Raw genomic sequence first — 12,383 nt, forward strand, 5'->3', positions numbered from 1 at the left:
AAATACAATATACAGATAACAAATTAGCACATAAGAAAATGTTTAATATCATTTGCTATTAGGGAAATGCAAATTAAAACCACAATGAGATGCAACTTTGTATCTATTAAAGTGGCTAAAATAAAAATAATAATACCAAGTGTTGACAAGGATGGAGGGCCACTGGAACTCTCCTACATTGCTGGTAGAAATGCAAAAGAGACATAGATGTATAGAACAGTCTTTTGAACTCTGTGGGAGAGGGAGAGGGTGGGATGATTTGGGAGAATGGCATTGAAACGTGTATAATATCATATAAGAAATGAATCGCCAGTCCAGGTTTGATGCAGGATACAGGATGCTTGGGGCTGGTGCTCTGGGATGACCCAGAGGGATGGTACAGGGAGGGAGGTGGGAGGGGGGTTCAGGATGGGGAACACGTGTATACCTGTGGCGGATTCATGTTGATGTATGGCAAAACCAATACAATATTGTAAAATAATAATAATAATAATAAAATGGTACAGCCACTCTAGAAAACAGTGTGGCAGTTTCTTATCATATTAAACCTATACTTAGCATATGACCCAGCAATCCCACTCCCAGGTATTCACCCTAGATGTAAGGTATAGTTCGGGCCGAGGCAGAAAGAGGAAAGACAACCTTGTCACGCGAGTGTATGTTCCTCGATTTTTTGTCTTGTCACAACAAAGATTTGGAGTGACGGACATTAAAGCCCCCTCGGCGAGTCACAGCTCTCAGGTCTTGGATGGACCATGTTATAGCTCTCAGGTCTCAAATGGACCGTGTTATAGCTCTTAGACAAATCAGTGTTACAGCTCAGTGTTACAGCTCTATTTTATTTAGAAGATAGCAGGAAAATCCATCTTTGAGGCGTGAGGGCACGTCGATCTAAAGACACGAGGAGAAGAGTGCCCCAGCACGCAGGAGAGAGAGAGAGCTGGCTCTGGCTCCTCTATTTATATGTTTATCTCTCCCTGGGCCTGTCCTATGTAAATTGGGCCAGCCAGGAGTGTTATTTGTTTTATCTGAGGTCCTCACTCTGGTCCTCGGACCTTCTTTTGTTTCATTTTCGAGGGCTTTTCCCTTCCTTGTCTGTAGCCACCGCCCTGACAACAGAAGTAGGTTACCTTTATTCAGGCAAGGAGGGGCAACAGTCGGCCTAACGACCAGGCTGAGCACGGAGAGGGATAAGCAAGGCTCCATATTTATAAGGAGGTTTGTGGAAGCGATAAGGGAAACGTTAATCAGGCAGGATGTTTGGGGTATTCTTTAGCTGAGATGGCATTTGTAGTTGGGCGGGGGGTGATAAGTCTTCTGGGCAGGTGTAGGGGGTGGAAGGTTTCTGGACAGGGGGTGATAAGTCCCAGATAGATGCAACCGGCCTGGAGCATCAGGGCGGGACCTAAAGTTCTGTTTTGTTTTCTCCGAAGTTAGATGATTCAGCAAGGGCCTTTGAAACTGTTGTTTTATTTCCTAGGCCCCAAAGACTCCTTTATTCCAGACCCTGAAATCATAAAAAAAAAAAAATGGGGAGAAGGGCACCGTATCTCTCTGGCTACTTCCTGCTAGATAAGGGCAACAATTTTGGGTCTGGAATGGAGGATCATCCCAGGGCCCAGGGTCTCCTTTTCCTGAGATTGGGGTGAGGCTCTTGAGAAGAGTGGTCTTGACCTGATCTCGAGAGATGGCCCGAATCCATTCTTGGAGAAACCTTTGAAATTGAAAAGAGAGGGTCCAAATAAGAGGAATAGAATGATAAGTACCAGTGGTCCCAGGAAAAGGGAGCAACCAAGGGAGGACCTGTTGGAACAGGTTTTGAGGACTGTAAAGGTTTTCTAACTCTTTTCAGCGGCATTCAGTTATGTCTCTAAGTTCTTTGACTCTGCCCTGGACTATGCCCATTTCATTAACAAAATAGCAGCAGTCTTCTCCTAGGAAAAGGTAGGTCCCTCACTTTTCTGCCGTGAGAAGGTCCAGGGCTCACCTATTTTGAAGGGCCACAGAAGCTAATGAGTTAATTTGTCTTTGAATTGAAACGAAGGACTCCACTACCTGTTCCATGTCTTCATTAAGTTCTTGGGACAGCTTGTAGTAGGAATGGGCAGAGGTCAAGATGCCTCCAATCCCAGTGCCTAGGGCTGCTGTTATGCCAGTCCCAATCACGAGGGGGGCTATGACAGCTCATCTTTTCCTATGGGAAATTTCCCCTTAGGGGTAGAATATTTGTTCTACCTCTTCTTCTTTGAGGAATGTTAGGCCTGGGGTCAGGAAGACCAAGATGCAAGGTCCAGGCGGGTCCAACGGGAGACATGAATATGCATAGGTCCCACAGAGAATAAAGATTCCCGGATTGGTGCAATTATTTGTCCTGTTCCAGAAAACCCAAGTGGAACAGAAGGATGGAGCAGAGTTTGTAAGACCAGTGTAGTTGGGACTAGAGTAGTTAATACAGGTTAGGTTTGAAGAGGCTGAGAGTAGGACATTGTCAGAGACTGGCCCAATGAGTTGTGTAGTTTTTTGTTGGGAAAGGGGGGTATTGTTGCCCTGTAACAGCCAGGTTGAAGGTAAAGGAATTGCTATGTGCAGTAAAGGAGACGGTGACATGCATATCCAACACTGGGATGTGTGTTGTGTGTACTGGAAGAATTGGAAGAAAGAGTTGAGAAGGCGGGTAAGGTGTTGGTTGCCAGAGGGAGGTTTTAGGAGAGCCCGTAATTGGGGAAGAAGGTCTAGGCATTTATAAAGCTCAGGGGTCGCCTGTAACCAGGAAATTATGTTCTTTATGACTTCTTCTTGTTTCTTTTCCCGATTTTGATCTAGTACCCCGCCCCCCTCTGAGTACCCCCAGTGGTTAATGGATAGAATCATATGTTTCTTCCATTTGGCTTATGGCAGGTACTCAGGAAACTCCCTCTCTTTTGTACTTTAACAGTGAGTAGGGATTTGGACTTCCCACCCCCGAGGTTCATGGTGCATGGTTTTGGAGCTGTATTATAACATGAGGAATGTACACAGGAATAAATGTCAGAGCAGGGGCAGGGAGTAGCCAGAAGGCTGGGGAGTGCAGCAAGGATAAAGAACAGAGGAGTCATGGGGCTGTTAGTTAGGCAGTGCAGAGGAAGTAGCGCCCTAGGAGTAGAACCCAGCTAGCAATGTAGGCAATACCCATGGAAAGACGAAGGATAGGTGGCCAGTCCTGAGGGGATACAGTTACTAGGCCTATAGCAAGGATTAAGATTAAGAGTGCTATTATAGTTAGAGAGACAGGGAGAGGCCAATCAGGGCAAGGGGGAAAAGGCCCCAAGTTGGTGGTTGTTTGAATCTGAGGAGGAACAGTGTTCCTTAGGATGTAGAATGATGTAGAGAATGAGAGTAAAGAAATCAATTTCGTCTGGAGTCAGGTTATAGAAGATTCCCTGGAGCCACAGTTGAGACACCAGTGTAGTCAGGTCTTTGAAGGAGGTTCCTGTCGGGGCACTGGTCCAGAGGTCTTGTAGTAGTTGGGTCAGGAACAGTCGTAGATTGAAGAGAGTCCAGGTCATTCAGTGTCTTCTTGAATGGTTGACAGAGGTTGTCACCAGGTGAATTTTAAGGAGGTGAGCCCTGTGAGGGAGACCTGATAGGTGTCAGTTAAGGAGAGCAGCGCAGGATCAGAGGTGACCCGTTTTAGGTGAGAGAGGTGTACCCAGGAGGTGACCTTCTCAAGTTTAGCTGCAGTTGGGGTAAGGAGGATGATTTTGAATGGTCTCTGCCACTTTGGGGTTAGGTCACCCTGGGGATTATCAGACAGATAGACCATGTCCCCAATTTGTAAAGGGGGCAGGGAGGCTTGGGGGTCAGGGGCAGGCAAGTTGTGGTTGACGTATTTCCAGAAGGCATTGCAGAGTTCTGCCAGCAGAGGGGAGTATAAGAAGCTTGGTATGGGAGGACGTTCAGGGGGGAGTCCAGGAGGGAGCATAGGCCTTCCATACATCACCTCAAAGGGGCTCAGCCCCAGAGGCTTTCTGGGCAAAGCCCATATTCTGAGGAGAACAATTAGCAAAAGTTTAGTCCAATCCAGATGTACTTTGAGGGTTAGTTTGGTAAGGGTTTCTTTGATTTTTCTATTCATCCTTTCTACCTTTCCTGAGGACTGGGGATGGTATGGAATGTGAATTTTCCAGGGTATCTGTAAGAATTGGACAAGTTGTTGGGTGACCTTGGATGTAAATTCTGGGCCATTATCAGACTGTAAGGATGAAGGCAGGCCAAACCTGGGGATAATTTCTGTGAGGAGGATTTGGGCCACGGTGTGGGCTCTTTTGTTTGTAGTGGGAAATGCTTCTACCCATCTCGAAAAGGTGTCCACAAGGACCAGGAGGTATCTGACTCTCCGGACCGGGGGCATATGAGTATAGTCTATCTGCCAATCCTGTGCTAGGAGGCTGCCTCGTGTTTGATGGGTTGGAAAGGATGTCGGTTTAAGGTTGGAACTGGGGTTAGTACGTTGACATGTTTGACAGGAGCGGGTAAGGTTATCTAAATATTGTTGGTCAGCATTGGATATGGGGAAGTGGTTACGGAGGAACTGTTGGAGTGTCTTGGATGAAGGATGAAAAAGTGAGTGTAGAAAAGAGAGGATTTCTCTGGTGGTGGGAGGGTCAGGTGGAGTCAGAGCTAAGATGACAGGGGACTGGAGGGAGGGATGGGACAGGGCTATCTTCTTTGCCTTCTGGTCTGCAGCATTGTTGTAGGCTGATATGAGACTTCCCTTTTGATGTCCCCTACAGTGGAGGATGGCGGCTTTGTTTGGTAAGAGTGCTGCCTCTAGAAGTTTGTGGATCAGGTCTGAATTAATAATGGGGGATCCCTTTTGGGTTAGGAAACCTCTTTCTCTCCATATTAGGATGTTTGAGTGAAGTATGTTATAGGCATATTTGCAGTCTGTGTGGATGTTAACCCTTAGATTTTTAGCCAGAGTTAAAGCTCTGGTGAGAGCTATCAGTTCTGCCTGTTGGGAGGTGGTGTGAGGTGGCAGAGGTGAAGCTTCAATTGTCTGGGTTTCATGATTGTGACAAAGGTCCCCTGGATGATGGCATATCCTGCGGCAAAGGGTGGGGATTTTTGAGAGCTGCCATCAACGAACCAGTGTGGGGTGTCTGGGTCTAGGATGGGCTGATTTGTTAAATGTTGGAAGGGGTTTTGGGTAAGATATACTGTTAGGCTGCAGCTATGTAGGAGGGAGTCTGCTGTAGAGGACATGGGTAATAAGCTGGCGGGGTTAAGGGAAGAGCAGGGGGAGAATGAGAGCTGAGGGTCGAAGAGAAAGGCATGTAGGACCTGTACCCTGGAAGGGGGAAGGGAGAGGAAAGCCCGATGTGATACTAAGTCTCGGAAGGTGTGTGAACAGACTGTTAAAGGGGCATGTCTAGAGAGTTTATTTGCTTCAGGTACGAGGGCTGCAATAGCACCCATGGCCTGTATACAGGGAGGCCACCCCTTGGTCACCATGTCAAGCTGTTTTGATAGATAGGCTATGGGAGCCCAGGTGTCTCCAGCCCGCTGACACAGAAGTCCCAGGGCCTGTCCTTGGTTGGAATGTGCAAAGAGAAAGAATGGTCTGGTGTGATCTGGCAGGTGGAGAGTTGGCACTTGGAGGAGGCTCTGGGTGAGCTGGCGAAGAGGATTGGCCAGGGAGGAGGGATTAGAGAGGGGTTCATCCAGACATCCTTTAGTTGCCTCATAGGGCAGCTTTGCAATGAAGGAGAAGTTAGGGATCCAGATACGGAAAAAGTTTAGGAGGCCAAGGATAGACAAGAGTTCCCTTTTCGTTTTTGGAAGTGGACAGTTAATTAAGGCTTGGATTCTATCTGGGGGAATAGTTCTTTGTTGATGGGAAATGGAGAGCCCCAGGTAGGTGACGTTTGTCTGGGCTATTTGGGCCTTAGATTGGGATACCCGATAACCCCAGGATCCCAGGGGCCCAAGGAATTTGGCAGTATGTTGGAGGCAGAGTTTTCGGGTTGGGCTACAAAGGAGGGGGTCATCTACATATTGGAGGAGATGACTCAGGGCTAGGTCGAGTGTCTGTAGGTCCTTTTGTAAAGCCTGTCCAAAAAAGTGAGGACTGTCTCTGAACCCCTGGGGGAGAACTGTCCATGTTAGTTGTTGGGAAACTTGAGTCTCGGGATCTTGCCAGGTGAAGGCGAAAAGGGGTTGGGAGAAGGGGTGGAGAGGGGTGGTGAAAAAGGCATCTTTGAGATCTAATACTGTGAAGTGGGTTGCAGTCGGGCGTATGGTAGACAGAAGGGTGTAAGGGTTAGGGACTACTGGGAATGTTGATGTGATGGCCTCATTGACTTTTCGCAGATCCTGGACCAGTCTCCAAGAGTTTTGTCCCTTCCTTACTGCCAGAATAGGGGTGTTTGTGGTGAATGGGTAGGAATTAGGATAGAGGCTTGAAGAAGACAGTCTATGATAGGCTTAAGTCCCTTGTGGGCCTCCGGGGTGAGAGAGTATTGTTGTTGGGTGATTATAGTCGAAGGGTCTTTTCAGGTAATGTGGACTGGGGGATGATGTTTGGCTATGGAAGAGTGATCAGTGTCCCAGACTTGGGGGTCTAAGGCAGGTAGATCCAAGGGAAGATCAGGGGTGAGGGATAGGAACCGTCCAGGTGCCATCTGCATGCAAAATATAGAGACTGTATCGTGGGGGGGGGGGGTATGATAATAAAGACCCCCAATTTGGATAATAAATCTCTCCTTAGGAGTGCAATCAGGCACTGAGGCATTATGAGGAATGAGTGTATAAGGGTCAGTTTTCCAAATTGACAGAGTAATGGAGGGCTGATTTTTGGCCTTAGGGGAACTCCAAAGACCCCCTTGATTGTGAGTTCTGAGTCTTGAGTTGGGCCAGAGTAGGAAGTTAAGAGAGAGAAAGTGTCTCCAGTGTCTACTATAAAAGAGGTCTTTTTTTCCAGCCACTACCCCGTCTACCCTAAGTTCCGAGCTCATGTTTGGGACACGGGCCAGGGGTCTGGAACCTGGGCCCCGTCATTGGAACAACTTTTGTAGGGTTGGGCTGGGTTCTGGGGAGAAGTGGGGATTTCCCCAGAGGTGCCAGGGCATCCCTGTGGACATTCCACTCTCCAAGTCTGGGAAGTGGGGACCTCCCCAGGGGTGCCAGGGTGTCCCTTGGGACAGTCCATCTTCCAGTGGCCACAGGTTGGGCATGCTTTTGTGGGAGCCATGAGTTTGGGCATGCCTTTGTCCAGTGTCCTGACTGGTTGCATTGGAAGCAGGGTCTGGGGAGGGGGGTGTCCTAAGCCCCGTTCTGGGATGACTTGGGCCAGGCTGATCTCTTCCCTTAATTGCTGCCGCCCAAAAGTCATATTTAGCTTTTCTCTCACATTCTTTTTCTCTCCTAGCCTCCTCCTCCCTATTATTGAACACCTTGAAGGCTATTTCTAGAAGGTCTCTTTGAGGGGTCTCAGGGTCCTTTTCTAGTTGTCGAAGCTTGCGTCTGATGTCAGGGGCGGAATGGCTGATGAACGTGAAGGTAGAGTAATCCAGCAGGGGTGGTGATATCTAGGTTGGTATACTTCTGGACTGCCTCTGTGAGGTGTGCCAAGAATAAGGCTGGATTTTCGTCTGCCCCTTGGGTGATTTCTCTGACTTTATCATAATTGACATGGATATGAGTATTTTTCTGCATTCCTTCTAGAATGCAGGTAATCATATGATTGAGTCTCCTGATACCTGGGTCACCAGGCTGGTAAGTCCAATGGGGATCTAACTGAGGCAACGCCTCTTCAGCAACTGGGCTATCCCGGCCTTGGTTATGTAAATGATCAGCATGGGCTTTTGCCGCTTGCCAGATATGGTCTTTTTCGTCAGGGGTGAGAGTGGCATTTAGGATATAATATACGGCACTCCATGTGAGGTTATAGGCCTGGGAGAGTCTCAGGAATTTTTTTCTGTATCTGGTAGGATTTTCAGAAAATGATCCTAACTTTTCTTCTATCTGGCTCATATCTGACTATGAAAATGGCACATGGACTCGGGTGGGGCCCTCTGGTCTTGCCACCTCTCTCAGGGGAAACATGTGTTGGGTACGTGACCACGTGGCGGGGGGGGGGGGGGAGGAAGGGGGAGGGGGAGTCAGGGAGATGGGGTAGCAGGGTTGAGGGGGAGTTAGGAGAGGTAGAACCAGTAGGTGAGTTGGATGAAGGGGAAGGAGAGGGTTGGCTGGGTGGCGGGTAGGGAGAAGGCTTGTCCATGGAGTCAAACTCTGGGGGTGTGGAAGGAGTCAAACTCTGGGGGTGTGGAAGGTCGCAGTCTGCGGTTAGTTGAGGAAGAAGAACCCTTTTGTTTGGGAGGCAAGGTGCATAGAAGGACCTCGTGGGTGGAGCAGGCCTTGCATAGGGAGGGCCTGCTCCGAAGGGCCCAAAAGGCTTGGGCATATGGGACCTCCGACCAGTTGCCATTCAGTTTAAGGAAGTCGGTGCGATTTTGAAGAATGTTAAAGTCAAATGTGCCGGCTTAAGGCCAGCGGTCTTGATTGTCTAATTGGTATTGAGGCCAAATCTGTGTTCAGTGAGTGAGAGTGGTTTGAAATTTTTGAGAACAACAGGTCAGAGGGGAATCTTTTGGGACGGATTGGCCAGACCCCATAATTGAAAGGCAAGCATAGGCTCCCATTGAGAGTTCGAGTCATCATCACCCATAGCCGCAATAGGAGTTATGAGAAGAGAGCTCTGTGTTGAGGTGGAGCGTTCCCCACCGTTGCCTAAAGAGTGGCCCTGGGATGAGAGGACTGAGTTCTAGCGCGCCTCTAGAACACCGTCCGTATCTTACCTTAATCTAGGGGCCGGCTTGAGTGGAGTGTTGCATGTAGAGCAGTCGAATGGTGAGAGTTCCCCATTCCAGAGGTCGTCAGAGAGAGAGAGAGGGAGAGGGGGTAGAGCCAAGGCCTGGGGGTACACAAAGCGTAAATAAAGCCTTACCCCAAGGCTTGCACCGCTCACGAAGACACTAGGCGTCCCCGAGGGGAACTTGAGCCCTGGCAGAAAAGTGAGCTCGGCTGGTGTTCACGCTCCCAGACTCCAGGAAAAGGGAAAACAATGAGAGGGAGGGAGAGTGAGAGAGAGTGAGACGAATGCCTCGCCCCTTCCCAGGTTTCGGCACCAAGAATGTAAGGCATAGTTGGGCCGAGGCAGAAAGAGGAAAGACGACCTCAACAGAAGTAGGTTACCTTTATTCAGGCAAGGAGGGGCGACAGTCGGCCTAACGACCAGGCTGAGCACGGAGAGGGATTAGGGAGGCTCCATATTTATAGGGAGGTTTGTGGAAGCGATAAAGCGAAGGTTAATCAGGCAGGATGTTTGGGGTATTCTTTAGTTGAGATGGCATTTGTAGTTGGGCAGGGGGTGATAAGTCTTCTGGGCAGGTGTAGGGGGTGGAAGATTTCTGGACAAGGGGTGATAAGTCCCAGATAGATGCAACCGGCCTGGAGCATCAGGGCGGGACCTAAAGTTCTGTTTTGTTTTCTCCGAAGTTAGATGATTCAGCAAGGGCCTTTGAAACTGTTGTTTTCTTTCCTAGGCCCCAAAGACTCCTTCACTAAAGAAATGAAGATTCATGTTCACACACACACACAGAAAAAAACCTGTACACACATGTTTATAGTTGCTCTAGTCATAATTGCTCAGAATTGTAAACAACTCAGAAGTCTTTGGATGGATAAGCAAACAGAAGTATGTGTATACAATGAAATACTGCCCAGCAATACAAAGGAATGAACTACTGATACAAGTAACAACTTGCATGAACCTCAAGGGTATTTTGCTAAATGAAATAAGGCACATTCACCAGTTACCTGGTATGTAAGATTCCAAATGTATGACAGTCAGGAAAAGGCACAACTAGAGAGATCAGATCATTGGTTGCCAAGGACTAAAAGCCAGTGGAATATGTGATTACAAAGGAGATGCATGAGGAAGATTTTTGTGACAATCGAACACACTGTATACTGAGTGTGGTAGGGGTTGCATGAATCTATACTTGTATTAAAACTCTTAGCACTGTCCCTCAAATAAAGTATGTGGAGGGAAAGAAAAGGCCAGTATTGCATAACTCAAACAGAACATCTACCAGCTGGATTCAGCCCATTAGCTATGAGGTTTTAACCTCTGCTCTTTAGTTTGGAGTGCTCATACTAAAATAGAGGACCTCAAAATAATCTATGGTGTTAGAAGTCAGGATAGTTATTTCCTTTGGGGAAGAGGGGTGGGTAGTGACTGACAATCCATATGGGGGCTTCTAGGGTGCTGATAATGTTCTGTTTTTTAATCTGAGTGAATTAGGGTAACCAACCACCTAGTTTGTTCAGAACAGAGGGATTTCTCAAAATAACAAATCTTTCAGTGCTGAAACCAAGACACTTTTAGGGAATTTGGAACATTTGGTCACTCCAGTGGGCATGTCCACTTTGTGAAAATTCATTGAGCTGTATTGAGCTGTGATTCATGCATTTTTCTATATGTGTGCTATAAAATACTTTGAACTGAGCACAGATGAGATCTAGTTAACACAAGATACACTAGAACTGTCATTTACAGTAGCATAGACTTAATTCAGCTTAAAGGTTACATGATCATTTTTCTCAGTCATGTCATAGAGATAAAACTGTGGTAAATTAAACTTAGATATTTTTTCACATGAACTGCTTTTTACACATAGCAACATTTTTCTTCATATATACAAGTAATTTCTAAGCTTAGACAGGACTTTAGATTTTTCCCCCCTATTAAAGTTCATCCTGCTTCTGCTCTTATTCTATTCTATTTTACTGAAATGTATCTTTGGATTTGGAAATTTAATATCTTAGCCTGGACCTGCATGATATTTTGCATGCTATTAAAAGGTATGAGGACTTCCCTGGTAGTCTAGTAGTAAAGAAACTGCCTGCCAATGCAGGGAACATGGGTTCCATCCCCAGCCTGGGAAGATTCCACACGTTGAGAGGCAACTAAGCCAGTGCACCACACCTACTGAGCCTTCCAGTCACAACCAGTGAAGCCCATATGCCCTAGAACCCATGCTCCACAACAAAGAGTAGCCCTCAAAATAAGCCCAGGCACTGCACAGGAGAGTTGCTCCTGCTTGCCCCAACTAGAGAAACCCCACTCACAGCCAAAAATAAATAAATACACCCCAGGTTTAAAAATGGATGTGAGAGTTGGACCATAAAGAAAGCTGAACTTGAAAGTGAAGTCGCTCAGTTATGTCTGACTCTTTGTGAACCCGTGGACTGTAGCCTACAAGGCTCCTTCGTCCATGGGATTCTCCAGGCAAGAACACTGGAGTGGGTTGCCATTTCCTTCTCCAGGGGATCTTCCCAACCCAGAGATCGAACCAGGGTCTCCCACATTGCGGGCAGACGCTTTAACCTCTGAGCCACCAGGGAACCCCTAAAGAAACCTGAGCACCAAAGAATTGATGCTTTTGAACTGTGATGTTGAGGAAGACTCTTGAGAGTCCCTTGGACTGCAAGGAAATCAAATCAGTCAATCCTAAAGGAAATCAGTCCTGCAAATCCACTGGAACGACTGATGCTAAAGCTGAAGCTCCAATACTTTGGCCACCTGATGGGAAGAACTGACTTATTGGAAAAGACCCTGATGCTGGGAAAGATTGAAGGCAAGAGGAGGAAGGGGTGACAGAGGATGAGATGATTGGATGGCATCACCGACTCGATGGACATGAGGTTGAGCAAACTCCGGGAGTTGGTGATGGACAGGGAAGCCTGCCATGCTGCAGTCCATGGGGTTGCAAAGAGTTGGACAGGACTGAGTGACTGAACTGAACTGAGATTAAAAAAATAAAAGGTATGAAAGAGCTTTCATCCACCAAACTCTATCCCCTTCACCCAACCTTGACATCATATATCAAAACCACCACTTTTTTCTGAGTAGCCCTTCCCTTGTTGACCCACCTACCAATAGAGTTCTGAAGCCTTAGAATACTTCCATTGTTATAAATTCAATTAAATCTTATTAAAAGTACTTGGGAAATATATGTACTAATTAAGGAGATTTTATGGTTAAACAAGTGTAGTGGCCATGTGACACGTCACTTAGAACTACCACCACCCCCATCCCTCACCTCTTCATCTCCCAATTTAGAAATGAGACACTTATTCCTAGCTGCTGGAAATATTGGTTGCTGACCACTCATGACTGAGTACTTCCTCAGAAATTGTCCTGCGTTGCCCTTTCCTCTGCTGCTGCTTAGGTGCTTGGTCCTTCTGAGGGAGCTAAGGCCATTTTGTGGTGAGAACCTCACTTCATCTGGGTGACTAGCGCCGCTTCAAGCAGCCCCCATCTAGCACTTGCCTGCACT

This window comes from Capricornis sumatraensis, chromosome X (genome assembly GCF_032405125.1).
Source record: "Capricornis sumatraensis isolate serow.1 chromosome X, serow.2, whole genome shotgun sequence".
Taxonomy (NCBI): Eukaryota; Metazoa; Chordata; class Mammalia; order Artiodactyla; family Bovidae; genus Capricornis; species Capricornis sumatraensis.